Genomic DNA, 20,799 nt, shown 5'->3' with positions numbered 1-20,799 from the left:
GGAGGCGGGACTACAACCCCGAAAGTTGTAGTCCCGCCTCCTACACGCCTCCAGTATTAAAATCCAGCCCGTTAACTCTGTTTCTCTCTCCATGGATGCTGCCTGGCCTGCTGAGTGCTTCCAGCATTTTCTGCTGTTATTCCATTTTTCATTGATGGTTTCAATGCAGATTACTCTGTCTGTACGTACGGTATAAAGATACAGTTTGACTCTGCCTGTGTAAATGGACACAATACAGAAGGGACGGGAAGCAGCCGGTTTTATGAGTCAGTGCAAGCTTTCACATTCTCGTCTATAAAATCTCATGATTGCAACGCTGCGAGCGATAATATGCCAACCCTAATTCATCTGTCTAAATGAGATTAATTAGAAAACAGACCTTCTTCTAACTCAAAACCACAAGTTTTGTCTTTGAAACTCGGAGGCATGTCTAATTGTTTTATGCATCCAGATAACACACAAATGAATTACATGAAATGGATGAGGTGCATATATGCAAATAGGTTTATTTAGAAAATAGCCCACGGAACTAAAGAATTAGGAGCCCTATCATGAAGCTCAGAGAGAAATTGCTATTCTATCAGGCACAATATAGTAATGACTTATGCTAATTAGATGCTATTTGCATATATAAATTCGGTTCATTAGAATGCAAACATTATTATAATAACTCAAAAAACACGTGTTTTATCTGTCACAAAATGTAACGATAATTTTATTTCATGTGCTTAACATTCCATTCCCATTGACCTCACCATTGTGAATATTCACTTTAACCAGCATAAATATCACATCATTTTAATTATGCTAGTATACATTAATGTTGATGTTATCAGAATTTTTCTGAGTACGTTTTTTCCTGTTGTGGCAAACATGTTCAGGGCTCTTCCGCCGTATAACCGAGGGCCAGAAAATTCAGTCACTCATTAACTGGCTTGGGGGGAAATACTTTCCCACTTTGGTGAGCAGGCCATTGAGGTGACTCATCAGCTTGAAGTGTCCTCAGTGAGTTAGAATCATAGAATGGTTACAGCACAGAAGGAGGCCATTCAGCCCGTCGAGCCCATCCCTTTTGAAAGCCGTGATTGAATCTGCCTCCACCACCCTCTCAGGCAGTGCATTCCAGATCCTAACCACTCGCTGCGTAAAAAAGTTTTTCCTCATGTCGCCTTTGGTTCTTCTGCCAATCACCTTAAATCTGTGTCCTCTGGTTCTCGACCCTTCCGCCAATGGGAACAGTTTCTCTCTATCCTTCATTATTTATTTGTGGCCTTCCTGTTGTGGCTTTTCTCTTCTCACTGACCTGCCACATCTGCGCTAAAGAAGCCATTATGTTTCTTTTTCACTTCCCTGGTTACAATTGAAGGAACAGCTTTGATGACTGAAGAGATTAAAACTCATGTTTTTGGGAGCTGGAAAAGACCATTAGGCCCAAGACACCTGACCCCTTTTTGATAGATCAATCCCATCTGCCTACTGCCTAACAGGGGAAGTTGTAACGATAGGAGTAATGATGTTACTATATCTAGAGCACGGTGGAAGCATTTGCCTATGGTTCCTCCATCCCGTCTCTCTCCAAAAATGACACCTCTTACACTATCTACTTCAAGGCCTTCCCTGAAAACCTATTCTACAATTCTATCACTCTTTGGGTGAAAGTTTTGTATGGATTCCCTTCTCCTAACTTGTTTAGGGAAGTCCTATATAGAGATCAATCAGCGATTTTATAATAACAGTGAAGTTCTTTTGGCAGCCAGTGGATAGCTGGTAGCACCCTCGCCTCTGAGTCAGAAGGTTGTGAGGTTCAAGTCCCACTCCAGGGACTTGAGCACAAAAATCTAGGCTGACACTCCAATGCAGTGCTGCGGGAGTGCTGCGCTGTTGGAGGTGCCGTCTTTCAGGTGAGACAGCAAACTGAGGTCCCATCTGCCCTCTCAGGTGGACGTAAAAGATCCCACGGCACTATTTCGAAGAAGAGCAGGGGAGTTCTCCCCGGTGTCCTGGCCAATATTTATCCCTCAATCAACTTAACAAAAAAAAGATTCATTATCACATTGCTGTTTTGTGGGAGCTTGCTCTACATTACAACAGTGACTACACCTCAAAAGTATTTCATTGGCTGTAAACATAAGAACATAAGAAATAGGAGCAGGAGTAGGCCAATTGGCCCCTCGAGCCTGCTCCGCCATTCAATAAGATCATGGCTGATCTGATCCTAACCGCCAATCCACTATGACAGGACTATCTCCTGAATCTAACAGCATTAGACACACGAAAACAGGAGCAGGATCAGGCTACACGGCCCCTGGGCCCGCTCCGCTACCCACAGGGCCATGACCTATCCGAACCTAGACTCATGTCCAAATTCCTGCCCGCTCCCCGTAACCCTTAATTCCCTTTTCTACTAGGAAACTGTCTATTTCTGTTTTAAATTTATGTAATGATGTAGCTTCTACAGTTTTTTGGGGCAGCATATTCCATGGACCTACCACCCTCTGAGTGAAGTAGTTCCTCCTCATCTCAGTTTTGAAAGAGCAGCCCCTTATTCTAAGACTATGCCCCCTAGTTCTAGTGCTTTGGGATGTCCGGTGGTCGTGAAAGGCGCTATATAAATGCAAGTCTTTCTTTTATTTTAGAAGCACTGGGCATGGTGGCAGTGAGAGCAGAGATGAGGCTTCACTTTCCCTTAGTTACCCATAAGGCAGACTCGCTGACCTCAGCCCCTTCACTGTGGGAAATGTTGAGTATAGGTCAGGCACATCCTCGTGAGAGAATGTAAATCAAAAGGAAGAGTCATTATCAGCCACACCTTCATACATAGGAACAAAAGTAGGCCATTCAGCCCTTCGAGCCTGTAACGTCGTTCAATGAGATCATGGCTGATGTGTACCTGAACTCCATTTACCTGCCTCCTAGCCTCTGACTGAGAGCGGCAACGGAAGAGGCACTCACTGTGGGCAATAGCTTTCACACGGGCCTGGGAGTGTCAGGAAACGAGACGAGATGTATGTGTGTGTGTTATCTGATTGAAATCTAGATGATTAGGCATTGTTGTTTGAATGCAACCAAATCATTTGTTGTATGTGTTGGAAATACCAAACTATCTCCAGGTTGTGGAATTTTCCCACATTTTGAGGGGCACATGAAGCCAGAAAACCAAACTACCATCTGCTACAAATAAAATCTATCAGCACAGCCACCACTTTCCATGATTTCTTGACACAAGCAGCCATTTTCTATTCTTATTCTGAACCGTTAGAATTTGTTGACCAAATTACTCGATCTTGTGAATAAGCCACTTTCTTTTTAATCAATTTTTTTCCTCTCTGTTTTCCTGTCAATCTTCTCCCCTCCTCCTTCTCCTGAAGACATTGACTCTTTGCTGAATGTTGACGCAGAGTGCTGCCAGGCTATTTGACCATGCAGGGCATCACAGCTAAACTCGATCCTCTCCTCAGCCCACATCAATACACATTGGCTTCCACTTGGGAATCATTGGATAGTGGTCAGGAGTGGGGTGACCCTGGCTGACTGTCCTCTCCCCAAAGAAGCTGAAGTCAATTGTCGTGATCCTACCACCATTCCAGCTGAGAATAAACCCCTTTCTGTTGCTGCCTCGCATACCAATCATTAAAATTCCCCCGCTCACTCAGTGAGTAAATGCATTGTCCGGCATGGTGCTGAGCCATAGAGGCCAGAAGGGTCTCGGGCGTGGATAGGATTAGAAGGGCCAAGGTGGGGCCTGGGCGTAACCAGGTCGGCCAGACCTGGGAGGCTGCACTTTGTCCCAGGTAGATTGAGCTCCTGCCCAAAGAAGGATACCGACCTTTTGGTTCCTCATCAGGTCCTCGAATGCTCTGGGGCTGAATGCAACAGTCTTCCCCGTGTCATTCCTTACACAAATTGCAAACAGTGTCCTACAGCTTCAGCCCCAGTCAAGATATGTTCTGAGTTCCCCTTTTAAGTGCCAACAGTGACTCTCTAAGAGCTCCTGGGTGGCCCAATTACCATATTGATAGTCAACCAGCGGTGAAGCCTTACTTTCCGCCTGACGTAAGAAAACTACTAGGCACTTGGTCTGAGTATTAAACAAGGCTTTAATCAACTGTTTTTCAACATGAAAATCTAGTTGTGTCCTTCAATAGTTCCTGTTAATGAATGTCCTGAGCAAGCTGGGCCCATGCCCAAGTATTTATACTCTCCCTGGACAGCGCCACCAGCAGGCCACCCAGTATCATTTCATAAGTCATTTCCACATGAATGACAAGATTCATGTCACCGCCAATGTTTTCCTTGAGCTGAGAGCACATTCTAATGAGGAGAAGAGGCCCAAGTTAGAAAATCCGCCTAGGCCTCTTTGCACCAAGTGCGGACATGTACAGCCCTGATGTTCATGAACTCGGAAAATTGGGGCTTTCATTTAAGGAAAACAAGATTTAGGAGCATAAGTTGAATTTTAGAATAACGGAGAATCAAAAAAACCACAACTGGAGAGGTGCTTTGTGCTAAATAAGGATCAGAGGACATGATTCTAATCCAAAGAAGCCACAAACTTTCGAAAGGAATGACTGCAATCATCAATGGATAGACCGCAGATTGCAGTAAATATTGGCTCAGTTAGAGCTTTTGAAATGGAACTGGATAATTTTCATGAAATTTCGTGTTAGTTTTTATAGGCATTCTCTCATTTCAGTAGGAATACTTCCCAATGCCACCCGGACAACTACCAGCATTCCCTAGAAAGAGGACACCACTGGTAACGAAGGCGATGTATCAGCCATCGCTGAGCGGCAGCACTCTCACACTTTGACTCAGAAGATTAGTAAGCTTAAGTCCCACTCCAGAGGCTTAGAGCACATAATGCTAGGTTGCCACTCCCAGTGCAGTACTGAGGGAGTGCTGCACTGCCGGAGATGCCGTCTTTCGTATGAGACTTTAAACCGCGGCCTGGTCTGCCCTCTCAGTTGGGCCGTAAAAGATTACATGATACTATTCCAAAGAAAAGCCGGGGAGTTCAACCCGGTGTCCTGGCCAATATTTATCCCTCAACCAACATCACTAAAAACAGATTATCTGGTCAATTATCTCATTGCTGTTTGTGGGATCTTGCTGTGCGCAAATTGGCTGCTGCGTTTCCTACATTACAACAGTGACTACACTTCAAAAAGTACTTCATTGGCTGTAAAACGCTTTGAGACGTCGTGAATAGCACTATATGAATGCAAGTCTTGCTTTCTTTTACGATAGCAAAATACTGCGGATGCTGGAAATCCAAAATAACAACAGAAGACGCTGGAAAAACTCAGCAGGCCAGGGCAGCATCTGTGGAGAGAGAAACAGAGTTAACGTTTCAGGTCGAAACCCTTCTTCAGAACCTGAGGTTCTAGGTTGCCACTCCCAGTGCAGTACTGAGGGAGTGCTGCACTGTCGGAGATGCCGCCTTTTGTATGAGACTTTAAACAGCGGCCTGGTCTGCCCTCTCAGCAGGCCAGGGCAACATCCGTGGAGAGAGAAATAGAGTAAACGTTTCAGGTCGAAACCTCAGGCCTGTTGTTATTTCTTGCTTTCTTTTAATGGTCGGTCCAAATTAAAAATGTGCAGCAGTAAATTTAAATAACAATTCGTTTCCGTCACTTCCATCACCATTCAGTGTTCTGCATGGCCCACCAACCGCGGAGGCTACTTCTGTGCGTGCCAATGCTTCGTATAAGTTTCAGTTTGTCATTTTACAGATATTCACATAACAATCAGTATCTGACAATGTATCAATGTGGAAACTGGCTTGATCCGGACTGCGCAAGCCAGGACTGAAGATGGAGTTTTGTAAGCAGTGCGGACATACTGCTGTATGCAATGTTGTTTTAAACCATAATAACTGATCCTTTCTTAAATTCAGCCTTGGAGCGCCAGGAGCTGTGAAACAGAACAAGTGCATTACTTTCTTGATTCTATAAAGTGAGGAACGGATATAGGTTTGAGAAAGGCTGAAGATGAACAATGATCCATATTACAGGAAGGATGTGCTTGCACTAGGGAGAGTACAGAGGAGATTTACGAGGATGCTGCCAGGACTGGAGAATTTTAGCGATGAGGAAAGATTGGATAGGCCAGGGTTGTTTTCTTTGGAACAGAGGAGGTTTAATTGAAGTGTATAAAATTATGAGGGGCCTAGATAGAGTGGATAGAAACGACCTATTTCCCTTAGCAGAGAGGTCAATAACCAGGGGACATAGATTTATTAAAGTAATTAGTAGGAGGATTAGAGGGGAGTTGAGGAGAAATGTTTTCACCCAGAGGGTGGTGGGGGTCTGGAACTCACTGCCTGAAAGGGTGGTAGAGGCAGAAACCCTCATCGCATTTAAAAAGTACTTGGATTTGAAGTGCCGTAGCCTACAAGACTACAGACCAAGAGCTGGATAGTGGGATTAGGCTGGATAGCTCTTTCTCGGCCGGCAGAGACACAATGGGCCGAATGGCCTCCTTCTGTGCCGTAAAATTCTAAGATTCTATGAATGATCAAACTGGATTCTAAAAGACCTATTTGGATGATGGAGATAAAAGGGTTGACTGCTCTGTTGTTGCCTTTACATTAGTTAACCAATACAACATTTAGGGAATACAGAATCCCCATTCCGTGTATAAAACTGTCCGCTCATTATTGTCTGGATTTTCAGCAGACAAAATATGCCTTCCTCCGTGACAGCAGAGAAGTTCGAGAGGAGATTTGATAGGGGTGTTCAAAATCATGGTGGGTCTAGACAGAGTAGATAGAGAGAAACTGTTCCCATTGGCAGAAGGGTCGAGAACCAGAGGACACAGATTTAAGGTGATTGGCAGAAGATCCAAAGGTGACATGAGGAAAAACTTTTTTATGCAGCGAGTGGTTAGGATCTGGAATGCACTGCCTGAAAGGGCGGTGGAGGCAGACTCAATCATGGCTTTCAAAAGGGAACTGGATAAGTACCTGGAGGAAAAATATTTGCAGGGCTACGGGGAAAGGGCGGGGGAGTGGGACTAGCTGAAGTGCTCTTGCAGAGAGCCGGCACGGGCTCGACGGGCCGAATGGCCTCCTTCTGTGCTGTAACCATTCTATGATTCTATGTAGAAACAGCAGAACATTATTGGAGTCTGGTTTCCTTCAGTGAAGTGGTTATCATTACAGTGGTTGAAATGAACCGCTCCAATGAACGACAGACACGGAGGGGCTGAAAATCCGCAGGATGCGATCCCAACAGTTACACCAGGATCATGCCCACCCATGCCCTCCAGCACCGACCCTGCCAGAGTTTGTGGGGTCAGAAGAAGGACACCTCATTAGCATGCGCAAATTGGCTGCCGCGTTACCCTACATTACAACAGTGACTACACTGCAAAAAAAGCACTTCATTGGCTGAATGGTGGTGGTGGGCCTCCTTCTTGAACTGCTGCAGTCCGTGTGGTGACGGTACTCCCACAGTGCTGTTAGGGAGGGAGTTCCAGGATTTTGACCCAGCGACGATGAAGGAACGGCCGATATATTTCCAAGTCAGAATGCTGTGTGACTTGGAGGTGAACTTGGAGGTGATGGTGTTCCCATGTATTTGCTACCCTTGTTCTTCTAGGCGGTGAAGGTTGCGGGATTCAGAGCTGCTGCTGAAGAAGTCTCAGTTTAACATCTCATCCGAAAGACGGCACCTCTGACAGTGCAGCACTCCCTCAGCACTGCACTGGGAGTGTCAGCCTAGATTTTTGTGTTCAAGTCTCTGGAGTGGGACTTGAACCCACAACCTCCTGACTCAGAGGCATGGGGGCTACCAGCTGACATATTGGGTCTGGTATAAGGGGGAGGCAACATGCAAAGCACAGGTGAAACCAAAGGGTAATGCCAGCTGAACTATACCTTCTGGCAACTAGTTCATGAGTGGTACACACCTGGGAGCAGGTGACCAGTGCAAACTACAAGAGGATCGAAAAAAGGATGGGCAATAAAATGACAGACGGGCAGGAGGGGCAAAGGCGGACATACAAAGCAACACAATTAATGGCTTGTGTTTCACTCCAGTGCAGTGCTGAGGGAGTGCTGCACTGTCGGAGGTGCCATCTTTCGGATGAGATGTCTGTCCTCTCAGGTGAACATAACAGATTCCATGGCACTATTTCAATGAAGAGCTGGGGAGTTCTGCCATCTGTCCTGGTCAATATTTATCCCTCAACCAACATTACTAAAAAAAAGATCTAATCATTATCACATTGCTGTTTGTGGGAGCTTGCTGTGCACAAATTGGCTGCCGCGTTTCCCTACATTACAACAGTGACTACACATCAAAAAGCACTTAATTGGCTGTAAAGCCTATGGGGCGTCCTGAGGTCGTGAAGGCGCTGTATAAATGCAATTCCTTCTTTCTTAGTTTCTCGGACTTTTGTCACTGAACAGCCAGTTTGATAAAGGAGCGCCACAGAGCTGGAACAGACTTTGCTCAGGTTCCGCCCTGCTCGGTTCGGATCTCAGCCACACTGAGCACGAGGTGCACCCAGCATGGAAAGCAGCATATTCCTGTACAGCAGCCAGCCGATCTCTGCTTATCTCCAAATGACCAGCCATGGGAGGAGCGGGAGGGAGACATCAGCACCCGCCTGCTCAGCTACAAGTATCAGGGCAGGCGGACAAAGAACAGGGCAGAAAAATAACAAAGTCAAGGGAGACGCAGACCCAAAAACAGTTAATAAAGCATATGGGATCCTGGGTTTCATAAATAGAGGCATAGGCCGCAATTTTCCCAAGGTAGGCTGGTTGGGGGCGGGGGGCCTCCAAGGAGGGCGGGAAACCCGAGAGGCCGGGTTTCCCACAGGCTTTGCCGACTTTAACAGCAGGGCCTGATTTGAATGTGAGGCCTCAGATTCCCGCCCGGTAGGCCTCAGAAGCGAGGGGAGGGATGGAGGACGAACGGCAATCGGCAGGGGTCAGGGATCGGGAGGGGGTGAGAGTGCAGCAGCAGGGGTCAGGGATCATGGGGGGGAGTTTGTCGGCCAGGGATTGGCGGATGGGGTGTCGGCCATGGATCGGGTGAGGAGTGGGGGAGAGAGGATCGGGGCTGGCCTCATCGCCATCGTTGGGGTTGAGGCCGGGGGAGGACGGGGAGGCCTGGGAAGGCGATCAGAGGCCTCATGGGGGGTCTCCAATCGTGGGGGGGTGGTTTAGGCAGGGATCCTGGATCTAGGAGGTAGGTGTAAAGCCACTTACCTCCTGGATCCAGCAGTCCCCGCCTCTGTTTAACTGCTGGGTTTCATGAATTGTGTGAAACCCATCCCCGTGCAGTTAAACACAAAATGGAGGAGGAAAGCAGCTTCCAGCCTCATTACAATATTTAAATTGAGGTAACGCCCCCTGGGAACGGGTTAGTCGCTCCCCACCCCCCTGCCCTGCCCTGCCCCCATCCCGCCTCCGGCAAAACCAGATGTGGTCAAGTTGGAGGTGGGATCAGGTCAGGAATCCCATTTTTAACACTTTAACTGCCCCCACGTTCCAAACCCGCCCATTTTCTGGGTGGAAAATTCCAGCCATAGAGTACAAAAGCCAGAAAGTTATGTTAAACCTTTATAAAACACTCGTTTGGCCCCAGCTGGAGTATTGTGTCCAATTCTGGGCACCACACTTTAGGAAGGTTGTGAAGGCTTTGGAGAGGGTGCAGAAGAGATTTACTGGAATGGTTCCAGGGATGAGGGATTACAGTTACGTGGATAGACTGGAGAAGCTGGGGTTGTTCTCGTGAGAGCAGAGAAGGCTAAGAGGAGATTTAATCGAGGTGTTTAAAATCATGAAGGGTTTAGATAGAGTAAATAAAGAGAAACTGTTTCCAATGGCTGAAGGGTTGATAACCAGAGGGCACAGATTTAAGGTGATTGGCAAAAAAACCAGAGGCGACATGAGGAAAAACCTTTTTATGCAACGAGTGGTTAGGATTTGGAATGCGCTGCCTGATAGGGTGGTGGATACAGATTCAATAGTAGCTTTCAAGAGGGAATTGGATAAATACTTGAAGGAGAAAAAATTGCAGGGATCTGGGGAGAGAGCGGGGGAGTGGGACTGACTGGATTGTTCTTCGAAAGAGCCGGCGCAGACTCGATGGGCCGAATGGCCTCCTTCTGTGCTGTACTATTCCATGATTTTTAAAATGGTCACGAAAATAAAGGAGGAGAAAAGGTTGATAGCAAAATACTGCAGATGCTGGAAATCCGAAATAACAACAGAAAATGCTGGAAAAACTCAGCGGAAAAAGGGTTAGACCCGAAACGTCGACTCTAATTTCTCTCCACGGATGTTGCCTGGCCTGCTGAGTTTTTCCAGCATTTTCTGTTGTTATTGAGGAGAAAAGGTTTATTGATAAAAGACTCTGCAAAAATAAATATCAGCAAATATTGTGTTTGAAGACGAAAGGAATCCCAGCCAAAATGAACAGAAACTATTTGTTAACCTCGTTGAAGAGAATATTCAAGCTGTTAAAATGAGGAATCTGTATGCTAAGTCTGTGTGACTGCAGCAGAGCTCCTGAATGTTTACAGCTTCCCAACAAATTGCTCGCAGTGCAAGCCTGTCCTTTCCTGTTAAGCTCTTTATGGGTATGATGAAGCAGCTCGTTGCTGATCACGAGAGGTGCTGCGGAAAGTCAATGAAGGTTAAAATAAGTCAGGCTGCAAAGTCCCGTGCACATAAATCCTCCCCGAACGATAGCGCCAGAATTATTCTACAGCAGGGTTAAAAAGTGCGGAATCTGTCACGTTGGACTGAGCCCAGAATAAGTCAGCGCCTTACCAGCTATTTTTATTTCTTTTCATTTTTATACGCCTGAAAGGACTCTCCACAAGGGATTCCCTGTGTTTCATTGTGTCATATAACTGGGTTTTAAGAACTAAGCATTGAATAAAGCTGGGCGATTATCTTTTCATTTTTTTTAATAAATGTTTTTTTTCCCCCTTTCTCATATCCTTGTCATACTTGAAAATCAGAACACAGAACTTGGAAATTAGGGAGAAATGGTCAAAATTCAGACCAAGGATCAGATCCGGAACCTCCTTGATCTGCAAGGTTGAGCTACTGGCTTCCTGTAATCAGTTGAGTGGGTGCAGAGCTAATATGCCTACGCTGAATTATTCCTAATATAAAATGGAGCCAGTTTGGGAATAAACTTCATGCTCGAGCTAATTTCACGGGAATGCAATTAAACAAACAGCAAATGATTGGCCATCAAATAAACGCTGCAGTATCTTCCTGCTCAATGTCCGTATGTTATGACATCAAAATAAAATGTACTGGGACATCACATGGAGTGTTACCAGCTGCGCTTTTCTTTTTAAAAAAATTCCATCAACTCAAATTCAACTACTGAACCTGACTTAAAAAAGAAAGACTTGCATTTATATAGCGCCTTTCACAACATTTTACAGCCAATGAATTAATTTTGAAGTGTAGTCCCTGTTGTGCTGTAGGAAGCACGGCAGCCAATGCACACAACAAGCTCCCACAGCAATGTGATAATCTGTTTTTTTGTTAAGTTGGTTGAGGGATAAATATTGGCCAGGACACCGGGGATAACTCCCATGCACTTCTTCAAAACAGTGCCATGTGATCTTTTACGTCCACCCGAGAGAGCAGACAATGTCGCATCTGAAAGACGGCACCTCTGACAGTGCAGCACTCCCTCAGTACTGCACTGGAGTGTCGGCCTAGATTTTTGTGCTCATGTCTCTGGAGTGGGACTATAAACCCACAACCTTCTGACTCAGAGGCGAGAGTGCTGCCCACTGAGCTACCGCTGACACTGTGACTTAAGGCTAATTCTCAGTTTAAACAAGGTGTAAATTAATCCCAATAGAATCCTCTAATAACCTTTAGATAAGTAGGACCCAAGCTGATATTCAAACAATAATAGGAATAAGCTCCAGAAACACCTTTGGGGTTGAAATGTAATCCATGCTGTTTCATGTCTGAAATCTCTGCAGTGCTGCTAGTGATTGCTGTGAGCTTCTTTTAGACTGATTTGTTTCGGTAATTGTTCCTGCCATTTATCTTACAGATCTCTGCAAATTGCTTCTGCCTAACACGAGATTTAGTTCCACTGAAGTTTTAGCTAAAAGACAGAATCAACAACTTTCATTTATATAGCGCCTTCAATGTAGAAAAAATGTCCCAGATGTTCATGTAGAATCAGTGGGGGAGGAATTTTAATCCTAAAAAAAATGGGTGGGTTGGGGTCGGGTGGGAGGTTAAAGAGTTAAAAATCTGAATCCCGACCCCAACCCGCCTCCAACCCTCCCACTTACAGTTTTAACGGGGGTAGGATGGGTGGGGACTGCCAACCTGCTCCCAGGAGGCGGGTTGGCACTTTAAATATTATAATGAGGCTCTGCGCCTCATGGTGATCCACCATTTTAAATCTAGCTCCGGCTGATCGGGTTTCCCGGGCCTCGGCGTACCCGCCAGCAAAAGGGAGGCGAGGACCGCTGGATTTTAAAAAATTTGTTTATGGGATGTGGGTGTCGCTAGCAAGGCCAGCATTTATTGCCCATCCCTAGTTGCCCTCAAGAAGGTGGTGGTGAGCCGCCTTCTTCAACCGCTGCAGTCCATGTGGTGAAGGTGCTCCCACAGTGCTGTTAGGGAGGGAGTTCCAGGATTTTGACCCAGCGACGATGAAGGAACAGTGATATATTTCCAAGTCAGGATGGTGTGTGACTTGGAGGGGAAGTTGGAGGTGGTGGTGTTCCCATGCGCCTGCTGCCCTTGTCCTTCTAGGTGGAAGAGGTCATGGGTTTGGGAGGTGCTGCCGAAAAAGCCTTAGCGAGTTGCTGCAGTGCATCTTATAGATGGTACACACTGCAGCCACGGTACGCCAGTGGTGGAGGGAGTGAATGTTTAAGGTGGTGGATGGGGTGCCAATCAAGCAGGCTGCTTTGTCCTGGATTCAGGCGGTAAGTGCTCCCAGGTCTCCCGACGGCTTTCCAGCCCAGTGTATCACATGTCTTTGGAACAAAACAATCGGGCTTTCCCTCAAATAACCATTTATCTGTTAAGTGATCAAATTGATTCAATGTACACAGATCAAAAGTAGCACAAAATACCAATGGGAACCAAGTAACCAGTAACACAGAGCCATTAAATCCCCTGAAGTCACTGATTTTTACCAGGGTACAGTTCCATGGTTGCTGGCAGGGATCCAGTGCTTTGTTCTGGTGTCTGTATGTTGTGCGTTAGTGTCAGTGGGCTATTTGACTCTGGCGGGCTTCACTGCCGAGCCTAATCCGGTTCTTACCGGCGTCGACGCACCATTATTTACCAATAATTTTGTTCCCCCTCCCTGGCCAATTGGCCATTTTGAGGCTAACTGTCTTAGCCCTGACCGGTCAGCTAACTCACCTGTAGGGCTCAGTACCACGCCATGCGGTGCATTTACTTGCTGATTTAAACTATACGGTGGCAAATGTCGGCCGGGGGAGGGCTCTCCCGCTTGTTGGCTGTTAGGGCGCAAGAGGCGGTGAAACCGGAGTAAAGGGTTTATGCTGTTTATCCCTGGTTTCTGCTGCTCTTCTGCCAAAGTTATGGCGGAAATTCACCCCCTTTAACAATGAAGCTCATGTCGCCAGAAATCCCTGGCTTGCAAACACTGAATTCATGTTGCCAAAGAATCTGTACAGGAGGACTTTGTGTATCGAACGATCCACATTGCACAAATGTGACCCCTGACAGGCTCAGTCTCCTGTGATATTTGCCTTTGACAGAAAATGAAGGAACTGTGAGGTTACACAAGGCCTAAAGGGGAACAATTACAATGCGCACAACACACTGTGATGTACCGGGCACATTTAGTAGTTGTTCGTGATGCGGATAATTGTACAAATGGATGAGAACAAACAAGTATTGGGGGTGAAGACTGATTGCAAATGCTGCAGAGAATCGAGATCGGGATGTTTTGGCTGCTTTGTCAATATGCACAGTGTTGAGTTTCACCCTGTGCAGAGTCGGTGGCAAAACATGGCAGCAGACGGGTGTCATCTCGCGGACCCTGGCCTTCATTCCCTTGGCACAACATGCAGGTGACGAGTGAGCAACTGCTGCCCGTGGCAGGGCGCCCGCAGAAACAACGGTATTTCTGAAAGTGGTATCCGCTGGCTGCTAGGTCTATTCCTGGTGCAGAGGTTCTATTCCTGTCAGACTATGCATCCGGTCCGTGGTGCTTTTAGTGCGTAACAAGCATCATATTCCGACAGGAGTATTTAATTACTCTGTGTTAATTATTTGGAATATGCAGACCCTACCACACTGGTGGGAAAGGGGAATCTTAAGATGAGCCTAGGAATGAACGTCAGGACATTTTAGCAAGCAAACATTTTACAGATTAAATTTTACAAGGCCTAGTGCCACCGGTAGGGCCTTCAATGTAACCAGCACAGACTGGGGAATCACAGTTAGTCGACTTGCATTTTTTCCCCCAGCTACGTTGGCTGTGTGTCAACAGTGAGGGGGGGTGGGGCCTCACAAAATTAGTGTTTGCATGACATTCTTCTGTTCTCACAGAGACATTGGATGGTAATTTTAACCTCCCTTGCCGTGCAGGAAATCATAGGGATCTGGTGGAATGCCAGTTTTACACCCCGCCCAATATTACTCTCCCGTGACTTCAGTGGAGAGTAAAAGTGGGCGGGGTGTGAAACCGGCGTTCCACTCGATCCCGTCAATTTCCCAACCTTGATTTGCCCCCATCAGCCCATTTATCTTAAACAGGTTACCCCTCCAGTAACACAGGGGACAGAGGGGCGGCGTACGAATGCACAAAGTGTTAGTACACTATAATCGCAAAACCTTCAATTTACCATCTAAAAAAACCGATCAGAATCCCAGAGACTGGTGCTGACTGCAGCAAAACTGCACTGTACCCCTGGCATCTTTACAATTTGTAGGTTGTGGGTTCGCTTCATGGCCCAAAGAACCGGCGAAGGGAGGTCCAAGTTTGCCCCCTTGGTCCCTTGGCACTGCCCCTTGGCTTCTTTCATTGGATTGAATGGATATTTCATCCCTTTTGTATGGTTTCAACTTTACTGGGCCCCGTCACTCGAAGCGCTTCTCCTAACATTGGTGGTCCAGATTGCCCTCTTAACTTTACAAGGATGAATTTCCTTGCCACCTTCAGCACATTACTGGTGTATAAATGGCATAGGATTTTTTTTTAACGGAGGAGATTCAGGTGGAAGTTACTTGCACCACTTCTGCGCCTGTAAAAAGCTTCCGTCCATTGTGTTTGTTTGGTTTGAGCCTTCCTGCGACTTGCATTTCTACAGCGCTTTTCATGACCACTGGACATCCCAAAGCGTTTTACAGCCAATGAAGTACTTTTGAAATTTAGTCAATGTTGTAATGTAGGAAAGTCAACAGCCAATTTGCGCACAGCAAGCTCTCACAAACAGCAATGTGATAATGACCAGATAATCTGTTTTAGTGATGTTGATTGAGGGATAAATATTAGCCAGGACACCGGGGATAACTCCCCTGCTCTTCTCAAAATAACGACAACAACTTGTATTTAAATAGCACCTTTATCGCAGTAAAATGTCCCAAGGCGCTTCGCAGGAATGTTATAAGACAAAAGATTTGACACTGAGCCTCATAAGGAGATACTAGGGCAAGTGACCAAAAGCTTGGTCAAAGAGGGAGGTTTTAAGGAGCGTCTTAAAGGAGGAAAGAGAGGTAGAGAGGCGGAGAGGTTTAGGGAGGGAATTCCTGAGCTTAGGGCCTAGGCAACAGAAGGCGCGGCCACCAATGGTTGAGCGATTATAATCAAGGATGCTTAAGAGGGTAGAACTAGAGGAGCACAGATATCTCGAGGGGGGGTGGTTTGTGGGGCTGAAGGAGATTACAGAGATAGGGAGGGGCGAGGCCATGGAGGGATTTGAAAACAAGGATGAGAATTTTGAAATCGAGGTGTTGCTTAACCGGGAGCCAATGTAGGCCAACGAGCACAGGGGAGATGGGTGAACGGGACTTGGTGCGAGTTAGGACACGGGCAGCCGAGTTTTGGATCACCTCAAGTTTACGTAGGGTGGAATGTGGGAGGCCAGCCAGGAGTGCGTTGAAATAGTCAAGTCGAGAGGTAACAAAGGCATGGATGAGGGTTTCAGCAGCGGATGAGCTGAGGCAAGGGCGGAAGTGGGCGATGCTACAGAGTTGGAAATAGGCTTAGTTATGCTGCAGGTATGTGGTCGGAAGCTCATTTCAGGGTCAAATATGACACCAAGGTTGTGAACAGTGTGGTTCAGCCTCAGACAGATGTTAGGGAGAGGGATGGAGTCACTGGCTAGGGAACGGAGTTTGTGGCAAGGACCGAAAACAATGGCTTTGGTCTTCCCAATATTTAATTGGAGAAAATTTCTTCTGATCCAGAACTGGATGTCAGACAAGCAGTCTGATAATTTAGAGACCGTGGAGGGGTCAAGAGAAGCGGTAGTGAGGTAGAATTGGGTGTCGTCAGCATACATGTGGAAACTGACACTGTGTTTTCGGATGAAGTTGCCAAGGGGCAACGTGTAGATGAGAAATAGGAGGGGGCCAAGGATGGATCCTTGGGGAACACCAGAGGTAATGATGCGGGAGCGGGAAGAGAAGCTGTTGCAGGTGATTCTCTGGCTATGATTAGATAGATAAGAATGGAACCAGGCGAGTGCAGTCCCACCCAGCTGGACGACGGTGGAGAGGTGTTGGAGGAGGATGGAGTGGTCAACCGTGTCAAAAGCTGCAGGTCAGTCAAGAAAGACGAGGAGGGACAGTTTATCTTTGTCACAGTCACAAAGGATGTAATTTGTGACTTTGATGAGAGCCGTTTCGGTACTGTGGCAAGGGCGGAAACCTGATTGGAGGGATTCAAACTTGGAGTTGCGGGAAAGATGGGCACAGATTTGGGAGATGATAACACGTTCTAGGACATTGGAGAGCAAAGGGAGGTTGGAGATGGGGTGGTAATTTGCAAGGACAGAGGGGTCAAGGGTTATTTTTTTGAAGAGAGGGGTGATGACAGCAGATTTGAGGGAGAGTGGGGGACAGTACCTGAGGAGAGAGAACCGTTAACAATGTCAGCTAACATGGGAGCCAGAAATGAAGTTGGGTGGTCAGCAGTTTGGTGGGAATAGGGTCAAGGGAGCAGGAGTTGGGTCTCATGGACAAGATGAGCACAGAGAGGTCATGAGGGGAGATCGGAGAGAAACGAGAGAAAGATGTGAGATCAGGGCTAGGGCAGGGGGGAACCTTAGAGGAAGTTTGGCCCAGTGGGCTAGGGGAAGGAAGGGAAGTGGCAGAGGCAGCTGAACGGATAGTGTCAATCTTAGAGACAAAAAAAGTCCATGAGCTCCTTACACTTGTTGTCGGAGGTGAGAGTGGAGGAGACAGAGGAGAGGGGTTTAAGAAGATGGTTAGCAGTGGAGAATAGAAGCCGGGGTTTATCTTTGCATTCCAGAATGATTCTGGAATAGTGAGCAATTTTGACAGACAAGAGCAAAACTCGATAATGCTTTATGTGGTCCAGCCAGATCCGGCGGTGAATGGCTAAACCAGTTGTCCACCATATCCGTTCAAGTCTGCATCCCTTGGACTTAAGGGAGCAAAGATGAGGGCTGTACCGGGGGGAATGGCCAGGGTGAGAGAGAGTAATTGTTTTAATAGGGACTAGGGCATCAAAGGTGGTGGTGAGGGTGTGGTTGAGCAGATCGGTAGCTGCAGAAATGTCATGGTGAATGGATGGCCAAAGACTGGACAGTTGGGATTTCATAAGTGCAGTTGTAAGAGAGTTGGGAGAGAGTGTTTTCCAGGGGCGGACACAGAAGGAAGTAGGTTTGGGGGAGGGTGGAGGGGGGATGTGGGTGGAGAGCGATACGAGGAAGTGGTCAGAGATGGCCTTATCTGCGATTGACACGGTGGGAGTAGTGAGGCCACGAGAGATGGCAAGGTCGAGGGGTGGCCGTGAATATGGGTTGGGGAGTTTACATGGAGGGAGAGATTAAAGGAGGATAGGAGGCTAGTGAACTCAGAGGAGAGAGAGCATGATGAATTGAGATGGAGGTTGAAATCACCGAGGATGAAAAGTCGCTCAGTGCAGACGCTGAGGGAGGAAAGCAGTGAAGATATCTTGGTAAGAAAATGTTTATGACACTTGGGTGGGCGGTAGAGAACGAGAATTTTAAATGAGAGGTGAGAGGGGTGGAATAAGGTGAGATGCTCAAAGGAGGAGAAAGTTCCAGAGGAGTAGGGGGACAGACCAAGGTGTGATTTGGTGATGAGAGCCACACCGCCACCACGCGGTCTGAGTGGGGCAAGTGGTGAAAGGTAGAGCCAGGCGGGGAGACTTCATTTAAGGGTATGGTGTCATCACCCCTCTACCAAGTTTCCGTCAGGGCCATGATTTTGATGCAATCATCCACGATAAGCTCATGGATGGCAAGGGCCTTGTTCACAAGTGAACGGGCATTCTGGAGGGAGATGCGGAGAGGGTCGGTGATGGCTGCCCCACTGCCAGCATCCACAGGGTCAGCGCTGGAGGGGGGGAATGAGTTGGATGAGGAGGAGATTGCCAAGATTTGCCCCCAGTGGGCGCGCTGGGCGGGACGGTCGGCGAGAGAGTAGAATGGGACAGTTGGGGTTGCTGCTCGTAAGGAGGTCGTGATGATTGCCTCGATGGGCCCTTCGTAGGATGCCAAGAGAGGCACAGAGGGAAGCTGTAGGCTTATCTAAGAGGGAGTCAAGCCTGGAACGGCAGCAGGAGAGTAGGAAGGTGGAAGATTAATGAAGGATTGGGGTAGGGATTTGGCAGGGCAGAGTATCCGAGAGAGGAGAGATGAAAGGAGGCATAACGACAGGAGAGAGCAGTCAGGGAGGTTAGAGAGAAAAGGAAAAGAGGGGGAAAAAGTAGAAAAGTATTGAATGGCTCAGGACCGGAGCGGCAGCCAAAGTGCACACACGAATGAACACGGGGGAAAGCTCAAGTTACATAGACCTGTTTAAATGGAGTAATTAATGGGATACATATTTCCTGGTAGCAGAGAATAGGTTGGAGACAATAGTAGGGAGTCCAGGGTCAAAGTCCAAGGTCCCAGGGAAGGACAAAGCTGACGTGAGCAGGATTGGGCTGGTATGGAGCATCGACGAACCGTTGTCCAAAGCCACAAGGCGAGTGAAATCCAGAAGCTATTCGAAGGGTAGAGAGTTCGAGGATGGAGGTCGTTGCTGCAGGAATGTGAGTTGGTAGCGGTGCAGAACGATGATGGCGAAATTGACACAAGTTGGAGGTCACCGTAGATCAAAGCGGCGGAGAAAAAGTAAAACCATAAACCAGTGACCAGCAAAGCTGAAAACCGGTAGAACGAATCACTGGACAGTAAGCGGAGCAGCAGCTGGTAGCTAGAAACCAGCAGAGCTGAGAAAGGAGCAGAACCAGTTCAGCAGAGTCACAGCCACAGTTTAAAAGGTAAAAATCTTTTATCAGCAGAGGTAGCAACACAGCAGGTAAGTCTTACAGTGTAATCCAGTGTAGTCCAGTGCGGAAACGTAGTGGTGTAATCCAGTGTAACTCAAAGCAGAAACGTAGTCTAGATGTCCAGAGAAGTCCAGGAGGTCGGAAACCAATTTGACAAAATAATTCAGCACCATAAGACTTGAAGCGACTGAAAAGCAGAGCAGCGTCACAGCCGTTGAGTCAAACCGTGTAGTCAGTAGAGCAACAAAGTCCTTTCGCGAGGAAGCCAGTGATGGAGGTCAAGTTTCAGCAGAGTTCCGGCAGTTGAAAGAGCTTGGTGAGAACAAAGACACATAGAAACACAGAAAACCAAGAGCAGGAGTCGGCCATTCATGGGTAGGATCTGGTGGCCATTACAGAAACATGGCTGCAGGGTGACCATGACTGGGAATTAAACATACCAGGTTATTTAACAATCAGGAAGGACAGGCAGGAAGGAAGGGGAGGTGGGGTGGCTATGTTAATAAAGGAAGGAATCACTGTAATACAGAGAAATGATATTGGGTCAAAGGATCAGGATAGTGAAACAGTTTGGGTGGAGATGAGGAATAATAAGGGGAAAAAAACACTAGTGGGCGTAGTCTATAGGCCTCCGAACAGTTGCAACTCTGTTGGACGGAGTATTAATCAGGAAATAGTTGAGGCTTGTAATAAGGGAACAGCTATAATTATGGGGGATTTTAACTATCATATTAACTGGACAAATCAAATTGGGCAGGGCAGTCTTGAGGATGAGTTCATTGAGTGTATTAGGGATGGGTTTCTTGAGCAGTATATAACTGAACCGACCAGGGGGCAAGCAACCTTAGATTTGGTCCTGTGTAATGAGACAGGATTAATTAAAAATGTCCTAGTAAAGGATCCCCTTGGAATGAGTGACCATAACATGGTTGAATTCCATATTCAATTAGAGGGTGAGAAGGTTGGATCTCAAACAAGCGTGCTGAGCTTGAATAAAGGAGACTATGAAGGTATGAGAGCGGAATTGATTAGAGTGGACTGGGAAAATAGATTAAAGGGTAAGACGGTACATGATCAGTGGTGTATATTTAAGGAGTTATTTTACAACTTCCAAAAATAATATATTCCACTGAGGAAAAAAGGGTGTAAAAGAAAAGATAGCCATTCGTGGCTAAGTAAAGTAATTAAGGATAGTATCCGACTAAAAACAAGGGCATATAAGGTAGCCAAATCTAGTGGGAGGATAGAAGATTGGGAAGTCTTTGAAAGACAGCAAAAAATAACTAAAAGATTGATTAAGAAAGGGAAGGTAGAT

Source organism: Somniosus microcephalus, chromosome 24 (genome assembly GCF_052327205.1).
Source record: "Somniosus microcephalus isolate GS21.2 chromosome 24, FLI_Smic_1.0, whole genome shotgun sequence".
Classification (NCBI taxonomy): domain Eukaryota; kingdom Metazoa; phylum Chordata; class Chondrichthyes; order Squaliformes; family Somniosidae; genus Somniosus; species Somniosus microcephalus.
This window is presented reverse-complemented; position numbering follows the sequence as displayed.